The sequence below is a fragment of the Magnolia sinica genome, chromosome 2 (assembly GCF_029962835.1).
Source record: "Magnolia sinica isolate HGM2019 chromosome 2, MsV1, whole genome shotgun sequence".
Taxonomy (NCBI): domain Eukaryota; kingdom Viridiplantae; phylum Streptophyta; class Magnoliopsida; order Magnoliales; family Magnoliaceae; genus Magnolia; species Magnolia sinica.
The window spans coordinates 9,959,113-9,972,886 of NC_080574.1; positions in this window are offsets into that span (position 1 = coordinate 9,959,113).

Consider the following 13,774-nt stretch of genomic DNA (forward strand, 5'->3'; position numbering starts at 1 on the left):
CCACACATGATGGACAGTCCACATCAAATGCAGGTTCCACATGATGTGCAGTGGACATTGAAGGTGGGCCTCACATTATGGACAATTTATTTTGATGGTGGCCTCACATGATGAATGACCCAGATCAAGGTGTGTCGTATATAATGGAAAATCCATATCAAAGGTGATGATGATGAATGACCCACATCCAAGGTGAGCCCTGCATGATGGATGACCCACATTGAAGGTGGGGTTCACATGATGGACGATCCAAATCAAAGTTATGCTCCATATGGCCAATGGTTATTACAAGTGGGCCACACATGATGGACAACAAAATTAGTAGTGCCTGATGAGCCATGTCAAGGTGGGCCCCACATGAGGATAGTTCACATTGAAGGTCGGTAATGGTGAATGACCCACATCCAAGGTGGGTGCCACTTGATGGATGTTGCACTTTGAAGCTTGTCCTACATAATGGACAGTCCACGTTAAAGGTAGGCCTGCATGATAGACAACCCACGTCCAAGGTGGGCCATGCATGATGGATAGTCCACATTGAAGGTGAGCCTTGTGTGGATGGTTCACATTGAAGGTAGGCCCCACATGAATGGTCCACATCGAAGGATGGGCCCACATGATGACTGGTGGATATAAGGGTGAATTCCACAAAACTTAAGGGGTAAGTATTTATGTAAGGGAAATAGTACTATAAGGTTGAGTGCATAAAACCATAACATACGGTTGAGTTGTGTCTTAGTGTGAGCCGTTGGATGATAAATTTTCAAAATATGCAGTAGAGATGCTATCCCAGAAAAAAAGGCAAAACCGGATAAATTAGAGTTGTACAATCTTGGGGTGCGCTGCCATCACCAATTGTGTGGGGTCCACCATGATATATGTGTTATATCCATACCGTCTATCCATTTTGAGATATCATTTTAAGGCTTTACTGTAAAACTCAGGCAGATCCAAACCTCAAGTGGACCACGGAACATAAAGTGGGGACAACGATGCCCATTGTTAAAACCTTTCTCCAACCCATCATAATGTTTATTTTACATCCAACCTGTCCATAACGTCACACAGAACTGGATGATGGGACCAAACAAATATCATCTTGATCCAAAACTTTTGTGGCCCCAAGAAGTTTTCAATGGTAGGCATTCAATCCCTACTACTTTCTATGTTATGGTCCACTTGAGCTTTGGATCTGCTTAATTTTTGTGCTAATGTCCTAAAATGATTTTTCCAAATGGATGGACGGTGTAGATATAATACTTATATCATGGTGGGGCCACGGAAGTTAGCGACGGCAACATGGTCAGTGGCGTGTGGCACATCAGCCTTTTCGCTTCCCATGCGAAAGGGGACGCGGATTAGATACTGATAGGTTGAGTAGCGAGTCGGTTACTGAAGTGACGTCACCAAGTTACATGGGTTCCACTATGATGTATGTGTTATATCCATACTGTCCATCCATTTTTAGATATCATTTTAGGGCATGGACCAAATAATGAGGCAATTAAAAAGTTGTAGTGGACCCGACCACAAAAAACAGTGGGGAGAGTGATTCCCACCGTTGAAACTATCCTAAGGCCCATCATAATGTTTATTTGGAATCCAACCTATTCAAAAGTTTAAAAAAGACATGAAATAAGAGAAAACACAAATATCATCTTGATCTAAAACTTTTGTGGCCTTTAGAAGTTTTTAATGGTGGGCGTCACTGTCCCACTGTTTTCTGTGTTGGGATCTATTGGAGCTTTGGATTTAACTTGTTCTTTGGACATTGCCCTAAAATGATCTCTCCAGATGGATGGAATGTGTGGATACAAAACATACATCATGGTGGGGCCCATGGAACTTGGTGGCATCACTTCGGTAGCTAGTCTCTCTATTTAACCTATCAGTAGTTAATCCGCGCCCCGCGGAAGAAAGCAGATTAGGTGCGGCCTTCGCCTAACCTAGGATAGTGCGTCACTCATCATGGGGCCCAACTTGATCTACATATTGTGTACCCACATGACCCATCTGTTTTGGAAGACAATTTTATGTCCTGATTCCAAAAATAAAGAAGATCCAATTCTAAGGTGAACCATACTATCGGAAACAGTGGTGACTGAATAATCACCTCGCAGACAGCCTGTCCTCTGGATTGTGTGGGAAGGAATTTTTATCTACATAGATAGGTGGGCCCATTATAATGTTTATGAGAAATCTATCACATTCATTCATTTTTTTCTGGTCATGTTAGGATGTGGGAAAAGTAATGAGGTATATCTATAATTCAACAAGGGCACACAACAAAAAAATGTTAGTAGTTAAATGTCTACTGTGAAAACCTTCCTAAGGTCTACCATTATTCTTATATGCCATCTATACTCTTCGCAGGGTTATTCTTACTAAGATGAACTGAAAATACAAAAATATTAGCTCAATCCAAAATTTCTGTAACCCACCAATGTTCACCAGCGGACATCCATTCCTCACTATTTCCTGTCGTGAAGCCTACGTGATTTTAGAATATGCCCCACTTTTTGTCTCATGCCCTAACGTGAAATAAAAAAATAGATGGACATACGGTGTGGATTTCTCACAACATGATGGTGGGCCCTAACTTCCTATCACATTAAGCTTCCGGGAGAGGTTGTCGCATCTTGCCACGCATTTTGAATGTTTATCATCTAACGGCTCACACTATGACATGACTCGACCATATGTTATGGTTCTATGCTCTCGACCTTATACTACCATTTCACTTTACGGAATGTTTGAAATTAAATATACTTGGTTAATAAGTATTTGTTTACCAAACAGAAGATGCTTGCTAAATAAGTAAAAATAAAGATATAAATAGCTTAATGACTGCCAATTAAAGAGGCCGCTTAATAAAAATTAAATAGATACTTAAATGTAAATATCATTAATGTAGTGTTATTATAAAAATTACTCAAGTAATGAAAAATAAATCAATAATTTTATCCAAAATTACCTGGTGAGTCATTCTTTTTCCTCGGTAGTTTTCTTCCAGCACCGTCAATTCAGTCTGACTGAGACCCTAACCATGGTACCACCTCCATGTTTGCATTGTATATCTACCGTCTATTTGTTTTTACGGATCATTTTGTGGCATACGCCAAAATATTAAGCATATCCAAATCTCAGGTGCATCACACCACAAGAAACATCGGTGACCATTAAAAACTTTTTGTGGCTCACAAAAGTTTTGGATGAAGCTGATATCCATGTTTTTCCTTTATCCAGGTCCATGTGATCTTATAAACAGGTTGGACGTCAAATAAACATAAAGCTGGACCCTAGGAAGTTTTTAAGGTGGGCATTTAATGACCATTGTTTCGTGTGGTGTAGTCCACTTGAGATTTGTATCTACTTTATTTTTTGACTCATGCCTGAGATTTGTATCTACTTTATTTTTTGACTCATGCCTTAAAACGAGTAGGAAAAAGGATCCTTACTCTTGCTAGGGTGGTAGATGGACGGAAACGGATTGGCTACTCCCCCTGACCACCATCTCCGTGGCTGATGGTCAGTGCTCTGTGGGTCCCACCATGATGTATTTGTTTCATCCATTCCATTCATCCATTTTTACAGATCATTTTATTGCTATATTCCAAAAATGAGAGGGATATAAATCTCATGTGGACCACACCACATGAAAACAATAGTGATTGGATATCAACCATTAAACTCCTCCTAAGGCCCACTATACTGTTTATTTGACATCCAATCTGTTGATTAGGTCATACAGGCCCAGATGAAGAGAAAAAACAAATATCAGCTTGATCCAAAACTTTTATGGCCCCCAAAATGTTTTTAATGGTCGACCCTCATTCAACACAGTTTCCTGTAATGTGGTCCACTTGAGATTTGAATATACCTCGTTTTTGGCATCAAGTAATAAAATGATCTTTAAAAACAGATGGATGGCATGGATGAAACACATACATCATGGCGGGGCCCACATAGCACCGACCATCAGCCATTGGCTGGTGTCAGGGGGAGTAGCCAATCCGTTCCCTAGATGGACGGCGTAGATATACCGTGCAACAGCTCACTCTGCTTGTCTTAGTAACAGGATCTGTAATCATATCCTGTCAGATCATGTAATAATCTTACACACGCAGATATCCATTCGTACGTGTCACGTGCATGGACGTCAATCCAAACCCTTGCGCCAGTGTTGTGATTGGTTGATCCTCCCTCTGTGACTAATACATAATTTCTTGCTACCGTTTGTTGGTTGCCTTTCTGTCTTTTTAACCATCCGTTGGCTCTGATTTGCACTCAGATATAGGTCTAACTATTCGGATGGCTCGGATTGGGCCTATCCGTACAGATGATCTGCATGCTGTAGAGGGAAAACTCGAGAAAATAAAAGAGCCTGTGGATAGGCAATGATGACAGGTGGCTCGCACCCGTGAGATCCGAGCTTCTCGATAACGTCGTCGAGATTCTCGCCCAAAATCGCTACTGCTCAGAGGGGAGCGGATTGGATACTGGGCTACTGAAGTGACGTGGTAAAATGTAATTGGTTGGACATCATTGATATGTTCCCTTAGAATAAATGCTACTCCATTAAATCCGTTAACGGATCTTTCTCCGTTTCCGCCGGCACCGACTCGGCCATGAAATCGGATTGCCATGCTTAGAAAATTCGGCTGGCCTCCAGTGAATTTATGTGATTTATCTACACTCTTCATCTATTTTTTCATCAAATTCTAGGTGTTGAGCTCAAAATGAGCTTATAAAAATATCAAGTGGACCATACCACGGGAATCAGTGGAAATAATGATTTCTACTGCTGAAACCTTTCCGAGCCCCACGATGATGTTTATTTTTCATCCAAACTATTAAAAGGATCAAAAAATATAGATGAAGGTTTTAAAATATATATATAACCCTGATCTAAAACTTCTGTCACCCTCAAGAATTTTTCAACGGTGTAAATTCAATTCACTCTGTTTCCTTTAGTATGGTCAATTCTAGCCTTTTATATGCATAGGTTTTGAGCTAAGGTCCTAAAATCATTTTATAAAATGGATGGACAAACTGATAAAATACATAAATTACAATGGACCACACAGTTTACTCAATACACAATCCGCTTCAACATAAGTATTTTCTGAAGGCAGATTCCCTGTGAAAGGCTTTGGCAGGAAGTTCATGCACTAGGAACCCAAGTGGGGCCCACTGTGATATTTGTGAGAAATCCTCCCCTTACCTCCATTTTTTGAGTTCATTTCAGGACATGATGCGAAAAATGAACCGTATCCAAAGTTCAAGTGGGCTGTACTAAAGGAAAATGTGGTTAGGGAAATTCCTACCGTTAAAATCTACGACAGTAATGTTTACAAGCCATCCATACCGTTAATAACATCATTCCTACTAGGATGAACTGAAATCACAAATATTAGCATGACTCAAAACTTTTCGGCCCACGAATATTTCAATTGTGGATGTTTAGTTATCATGTTTTTGGCCCACTTGAGCTTTGGAAACGGTTCATTTTTGGCTTCATGTCCTGAATTGAACTAAAAAAACGGATGGACGGATAGGATTTGTCACGAACATCACAATGGGCCCCACCTGAGTTCCTAGTGCAAGAACTTCCTGTGAAAGTCTTTCGCAGGAAATCCACATCCTTTTTTTCTTAAGATAAATGGTTATCGATGCGTGGCCGAGTGCATTCATGCCCTAAACAGAAAAGCATACGCTAACAGATCCGTTGGAAGAGTATTTATTGGAAGGAAATAACCTACTGGTATCCACCAGTGCCATTTTGCCACATCACTTCAGTAGCCTTTTGGCTACTTCAAATACCTCCCAATTCAGAGCCTACTATTTAAGTGAGACGGTTGCCATATGTGTGAGTTTTCTTTGTACAATGTGGCCCACCTGGTGATTGGACCAATATAACTATTGGGGTATATCATCTCCATTGTAAGCCCAACTAATGGATGGCTTGGATCTCACATGCACTCGGAAGATGGCATGCACAAATTGGTGGCCATCTACACAAATGGGGCTTATCAAAGGTCCACTGATCGAAATCATTGACCAATTGGGTGCCACCTTGGATGGACCTTGTCATTTTAAGAAAATTATAACGAAGTTAGAGAAAATTAAGAGAAAGTACCTTTAATGTAGGGCTGTACATCGAGTCGAGTCGAGTCAACGTGGGCTAAGCTTGGCTTGACCCGTCCATGCTATAATCGAGTTCGAGCTCGCCCTCGAGCTCAACATTGAAGCTTGGCTTGTTTGCCAAAGCTGTTGAGTCAAGTTTGAGTGAAGCTAGTGATTAGAGTTGAGTCGAGTTGAGCTTGTTCATATGTCACATACGCCTAATCCGATGTAACCCAATCCCCCGACCCGACCCGACCCAACCCAACCCAACCCAACCCAACGGGCCAACGTCACCCAACCCAGCCCCTCGAACCCGACCTAAACCCCAACCCGACTCAACTTAGCCCCCCAACCCAATCTAAACCCCAACCCGACCCAATCTTATTTTAAAATAAAAATTAAAAAATCTACAATAAATAAATAATCATATTATTATTGTATTAATATAAATAAATAAAAAACAATAATTACTTACCTTGGAGAGATCGGGAGATTGAGAGAAAGAGAGAGACAGAGGGGCAGCATGCGGGCAGGGCAGCGTGCTGGCCGAGTGTGGGTGTGCGACCAGGCGGAAGAATGAGAGAGAGAGAGAGAGAGAGAGAGGAGCAGGTCGGCGGAGACGGCGACTGGTGGTGGCGGGCAGGGCAGCATGCTAGGCTGCTGGCCAGGTGCAAGCGTGCAGCCGGGGTGGGCGAGGTAAGGGAAAGAAAGAGAGGGAGGGTAGTAGGGTCGGTCGGGTAGGGGTTTTTTTTTTTTTTTTTTAACTTTATATATATATATATATATATATATATATATATATATATAATATTAATATAAATATATAATATATATTAATTTAAAAAATATTACTCGAGCCAAGTCGAGCTCGAGTTCGAGTTTCGAGTCAAGTCGAGTCGAAATGCACCATGCTCAAATTCAACTCAAACTCAACTCCAGCTATATAAAATCGGCTTAACTCGACCCGAGTGGACCTTTCAAGCCAAGTCAATCCGAGTTGAGTTGAGCTGAGTTGAGCTATCTTTTCGAGCTAGTTTGATTCGTGTACAGGCCATGGCCCTACTTTGATGATTAATGAGGCATCTTAATGAAAAATTAATTAAAAAAGCTATCAGGTTGTAAATACCATACTCATGAGGTACTATTTGTAAATTTTTTAACAAATAATACTTATTGCAAAGTGCCTCAGTGCTCTGAGAGAATGTAAGTTATAGTGCTCCTAGTTGCATCTGGTAAATTTGATAGTCCACTAGAATATAAGCTACAGTGCTCCTACCTGATCTAAACCGTCCACTATATTGATCTAAAATGCTTCGGTCCTTAATCGATTTTAGCAATTGTCAAAGCTGGTTAATTTCAAATTACTTATGGTTGGACGGATTAATGGAGAGACGACTTCATATTCTTTTATTGGATTTATTTCGTCAAAGATGTTTGCTGGAATACATCCCGATGTATTACTATGCCGTGGCTTTAGATGTCAGATGAAGATCCTTTTCAATGATCTAAACCGTTTACATGTTGTATCTCACTGCATAAGGAGTATCTAATGAAATAAAACTGTCAGATTGAAATATTTCCCAACCATCATTTGTTCAAAGATCAAAGGAGAGTGTCTGTATTGAGGGAAAATATTAAAATCTAAGTATTAAAAATTTTCATATCCATCAAATTTGAAATTGATCGTATAAACGGTTTGGATCTCTCAATGATGACCCCAGATTTAATGGATGAGGTATCGCGTACCTTACAGCGATACGTTAGCGTGTATTCTAGCAGACCCATTTGTCTGTATGAGGCATGCTCAGCCCGCACGGGTCTAGTTTCCTCTGGAACAACTGTTTGACGCAGCGCGTTGCGTTAAACACCCGATCTCTGTGCGATCCGCCATGTTGTATATATAAAATCCACTCCTTCCATCATGTGAAATCGTTGATTATACATCTGGAACCGAAAAAAAAAAATTAGATAAAAGCTTAGGTGGGTCACACCATGGTGAAAAATGGGGATCGGACGCCAACCATCAGATTTTCTGGCACGACCATCTGGCGTATCTTTCATCAAACCCGTTAATCTGATGTAAATCGTAATTATGAAGTAAATATAAGAAATCCATCATGACATGTTACTTACGCGTACCATACTGTGTGATTGTATTGGTTTTAAATGAAATTTTACATTCTTTCCATTGTTACAGAATACTTTAGCCTCTTGTAAAGGTAATATTTGGTATGAACGGTGAAATGGAGGATTCCCACTTGATGGACGGAGTGGATTTTACAAATACAACATATAAGTCCCACAAATCTTGGATGTTTAACGCGCTGCCGAAAACTAGTGCTGTTGACGATTCCGGTCCGACCACGTGCCTGTAGAACCCTGACAAAAGAGATAATGACTACTGTAGACAAAACCTTTTATCCAGCGGTTTGAAGGAATTACCAACTTAGACTAGCACGTGCGGACAGTGAATTTGAGGACGAAACTACCCCTCCTTTCCCGGAAACGGATTGGGTACTCCCCTTCTACCAGCCAATGGTAGATGGTCGGTGGTCCGCGGGCCCTACCATGACGTATGCTTTTCATCCATGCATCCATATATTTTTCCACATCATTTTATGATATGAGACGAAAAATGACGTATATACAAATCTCAAGTGTACCACACTGCAGGAAACAGTGTTGAATGAGCGTCAACAATTAGAAACCTTTATGGGGCCTACTGTGATGTTTGTGAGAAATCCTCCCCGTCTAAGTTCATTCATAGGGTCACAAAGACATGGATGAAGAGGAAAAACAAATTTCATAATGATCCAAAAGTTCTGTAACCCCTAAAAGGTTTTCAATGGTAGATGTTCAATTCCCCACTGCCTTTTACAGTGTGGTCCACTTGATAGGTAGATCTATCTTATTTTTCGTCTCAAGCCTTAATATGAGCTCGCCAAATAGATGGACGGTTTGGATATAACACAAACCTCAAGATGGGACCCACAAAAGCAACATAACAAAAAAAAAAAAAAAACAGATTGCCACGGCAGTGCCGCCCACGCAGTCTGGCTACGGCTATAGCTACAGTTATAATCCATAGTCATAAATAACCACAAATTCAGTGATCAATCGCGGCTCCCGCGATTCCACCGCAAGTCGCTGTCCTGATTGGCGATCAATCGCAGGTTTCACGATTCCACTCCTGATCTATGGCTACGGATTATAACTGTAGCTATAGCCATATCCATATGCACTTCTTTTTTCTTTTTTCTTTTTACATGGAGAATTTTATTCTACCTACATTTTTCTCTAACACACACACACACACACACACACACATATAAGCATATAAAATTTTTTATTCTACATACATTTTTCTCTAACACATATTTATATGAAATGCATGGAAATGATCGTGAAATGAAACAAAATCGTCGGAATTGACCGTGAAATACATGGTAATGACTGTGAAGTAAAGTGAATTAACCGTGAAGTGAAGGGAATTGACAGTGAAATGCATGGAAATGACCATGAAGTGAAGGGGAATCACCGTAATTGGCCGTGAAATGCATGGAATTGGCCGTAAAGTGAAGGGAATTGACCATGAAGTGAAGGGGAATCGCCGGAATTGACCATGAAATGCATGAAATTGACCGTGAAGTGAAGGGAATTGATCGTGAAATGCATGGAATTCATCGTTAAGTAAAGGGAATTGACCGTGAAATGAATTGAGTTGATCGTGAACTGATTGAAATTGACCATAAAGTGAATGAAATGGATTTTCGACAATCAACTTGATGGAAAACAATGGAAAATAACCAAGTTAGTTGGCCAAAGTAGCTTCTCCTTCTCCAAAATCATATGTGGTGAATCAACATGGAATCGCCGGGAATGATCATGAAATGCATGGAAATGACCGTGAAGTGAAGGGAATTGACTGTGAAATGCATGGAAATGACTGTGAATCAACACGGAATCACTGGGAATGACCATGAAATGCATGGAAATGACCTTGAAGTGAAGCGAATTTGAGCGGGGCAAACTAGAAATTGAGAGGGGCAAGCATGATATTCACCGAGGCAAACTGAATCTATGAGGGAGGGAAATTTTTGAGCCTTTTCAGGGATTGCAGATGCAAACCCGCATATGACATTTCACGTCACTCTACCGAAGATAGAAAATAGCAAATGTACAATGTATATTTAACAATGTATATAACACAATGTATACAACAGGAAATGGTACATGAGTGGGACAACAATGTACAATGTATATTCAACAATGTACAACATTTCAACAAAATTGCTCCCATGCCCTTGACAAATATCAGATTTCAACATGTTGAAGCAATATAGAAAAACTACATCAGATTTCTATTGAAGTTCTAAAATTTTAAGAAATCTACGATGATGAAAATTTATGGCAATTGCATGTGCATTTAAACTCACTTTCAATAACAGATCTAATAAGTCTTAAGTAGAAAACATACCTCTCAGTGCAATATGCTTGTTGGAACGTCTTAAGGAAGACAAGTAATTTGGAGACTGAATCGATCACAAACAATACACTAAACAAAAGATGCAATCGTTGATATTATCAACATATCATAGATAATATCCTGGGACCTGTTACTGGAGTAAAAGAACGCAACATTGTAACTTTGAATAATATTGAGCGCCATAGTTGTCTAATGTTTAATGTCAGATAAGGGACTGTCCAATGGGTGTCCCATGGTCAGATAAGGGACTGTCCAATGTTTAATGTCAAACAGATGTCGGGATTTATCACAAGAGTCCGATTTGCGATTAATGGTCACCATTCATAGGTTCTCTCGCACAACAACTTAGCCCATTGGATTAATTTGCAGTAGCCTTTAAAAATTACTGAAATAACTGTATTCCAAGCATGCTACGAATTGGACTGTGCCATGTGGCTTATTGACTTTTATCTTAAGGCTTAGAACAGTCCAAAAGTGTCATACCCTAGCCAAAGGTGTATCTAAAATCTTATCCAAAATTGGGATCACACTCTCCTAGGAAATGAGTGAGGCAACCTAGAAATTGAGTGAGGTAACCTACGAATTGAGCAAGGGGTGCTAGAAATTGAGCGAGGGAACCTAGGGATTGAGCGAGGCAACCTAGGAATTGAGCGAGGGAAGCTAGAAATTAAGCGAGGGAACCTACAGATTAACCGAGGCAACCTGGGAATTGAGCGAGGGAAGCTAGGAATTGAGTGAGGGAACCTACAAATTAAGCAAGGTAACCTACAAATTAAGCGATGGAAGCTAAAAATTGAGCGAAGGAACCTACGGATTGAGCGAAGCAACCTAATAATTGAGCAAGGGAAGCTAGGAATTGAGCGAAGGAACCTACAAATTAAGCTAGGCAACCTACGAATTGAGCGAGGGAAGCTAGAAATTGAGCGAGGGAACCTACGAATTGAGTGAGGCAACCTACGAATTGAGCGAGGGAAGCTAGGAATTGAGCGAGGGAACCTACAAATTAAGCGAGGCAACCTACGAATTGAGCAAGGGAAGCTAGAAATTGAGCGAGGCAACCTAGAAAATGACCGAGGGAACATAGGATTTGATCAAGGGAAGCTAGAAATTTATCGAGGCAACTTAAAAATTGAGCGAGAGAACCTACGAATTGAGTGTGGGAACCTAGGAATTGAGCGAGGGAAGCTAGAAATTGAGTGAGGCAGCCTAGGAATTGAGCAAGCGAAGCTAGAAATTCAGCAATGCAATATATAAATTGCGCGAAGGAACCTAGGAATTGGGCGAGGCAATCTAGCAATTGAGCGAGGCAAAGTAGAAATTCAGTGAGGCAACCAACGAATTAAGCGAGGTAACCAACGAATTGAGCGAGGCAACGTAGAAATTCAGCGAAGGAACCTATGAATTGAGCGATATAGCCTACGAATTGAGCAAGGGAAGCTAGAAATTCAGTGAGGCAACCTAAAAATTGAGAAAGAAAACCTAGGAATTGAGCGAGGGAGTATATAATTGAGCAAAGGAACTTAGGAATTGAGCGAGGCAACGTAGAAATTCAGCTTGGGAAGCTAGAAATTCAGCGAGTGAAGCTAGAAATTGAGGGAGGGAAGCTAGAAATTCAGCGAGGGAACCTATGAATTGAGCGAGACAGCCTAGGAATTGAGCGAGGGAAGCTAGAAATTCAGCAAGGCAACCTAGGAATTGAGCGAAAGCAAGAAATTGAGCGAGGGAACCTAGAATTTGAGCAAGGCAACCTATCAATTGAGCAAGGGAAGCTAGAAATTGAGCAAGGTAACCTGGGAATTGAGCGAGGGAAGCTAGAAATTGAGCGAGGGAAGCTAGAAATTGAGCGAGGTAACCTAGGATTTGAGCGAGGAAAGTTAGAAATTGAGCGAGGGAACCTAGAAATTGAGCGAGGGAAGCTAGAAATTAAGTGAGGTAACCTAGGATTTGAGCGAGGAAAGTTAGAAATTGAGCGAGGGAACCTAAAAATTGAGCGAGGCAACATAGGAATTGAGCGAGGCAACGTAGGAATTCAGCAAGGTAACCTAAGAATTAAGCAAGGGAAGGTAGAAATTGAGCGAGGGAAGCTAGAAATTGAGTGAGGAAAGCTAAAAATTGAGCGAGGCAACCTAGGAATTCAGCGAGGTAAAGTAGGAATTGAGCGATGAAACCTAGAAATTAGCGAGGAAAGCTAGAAACGTAGGAATTCTACGAGGCAATCTAGGAATTGAGCGAGGGAAGGTAGAAATTGAGCAAGAGAAGCTAGACATTGAGCGAGGCAACCTAGGATTTGAGCGAGGAAAGCTAGAAATTGAGCAAAGGAAACTAGAAATTGAGCAAGGCAACGTAGGAATTCAGCGAAGTAACCTAGAAATTGAGCGAGGAAACCTAGGAATTGAGCGTGGGAAGCTAGAAATTGAGCGAGGCAACCTAGGATTTCAGCGAGGAAAGCTAAAAATTGAGTAAAGGAAACTAGAAATTGAGCGAGGCAACCTACGAATTGATGAGGCAACGTAGGAATTCAACGAAGTAACCTAGGAATTGAGCGAGGGAAGGTAGAAATTGAACGGGGAAAGTTAGAAATTGAGCGAGGGAACGTAGGAATTCAGTGAGGCAACGTAGGAATTCAGCGAGGTAACCTAGGAATTGAGCAAGGGAAGCTAGAAATTGAGCGAGGCAACGAAGGAATTCAGTGGGGGAACCTAGGAATTGAGGGAACCTAGAAATTCAGTGACGGAAGCTAGAAATTCAGGGAGGCAACCTAGGATTTGAGCGAGGGAAGCTACAAATTGAGCGAGGGAACCTAGAAATTGAGCGAGGCAACCTAAGATTTGAATGAGACAACCTAGGAATCGAGCGAGGGAACCTAGGAATTGAGCGAGGAAGCCTATCAATTGAGCGAGGCAACCTCGGAATTGAGCGAGGGAAGCTAGAAATTGAGCAAGGGAACCTAGGAATTGAGCAAGGCAATGTAAAAATTCAACGAGGCAACCAAGAAATTGAGCAAGGGAAACATGAATTTGAGCGTGGCGAGCTTGAAATTGGGTGAGGCTAACATGAATTGGAATGAACTTTAAATGTAATTGACCTAGCCTAACAATTTGCTCTTTGGTGAATTTGACCGAGCAGTTAATAAAATTGACCGAGATTTACATGAAATTCTCT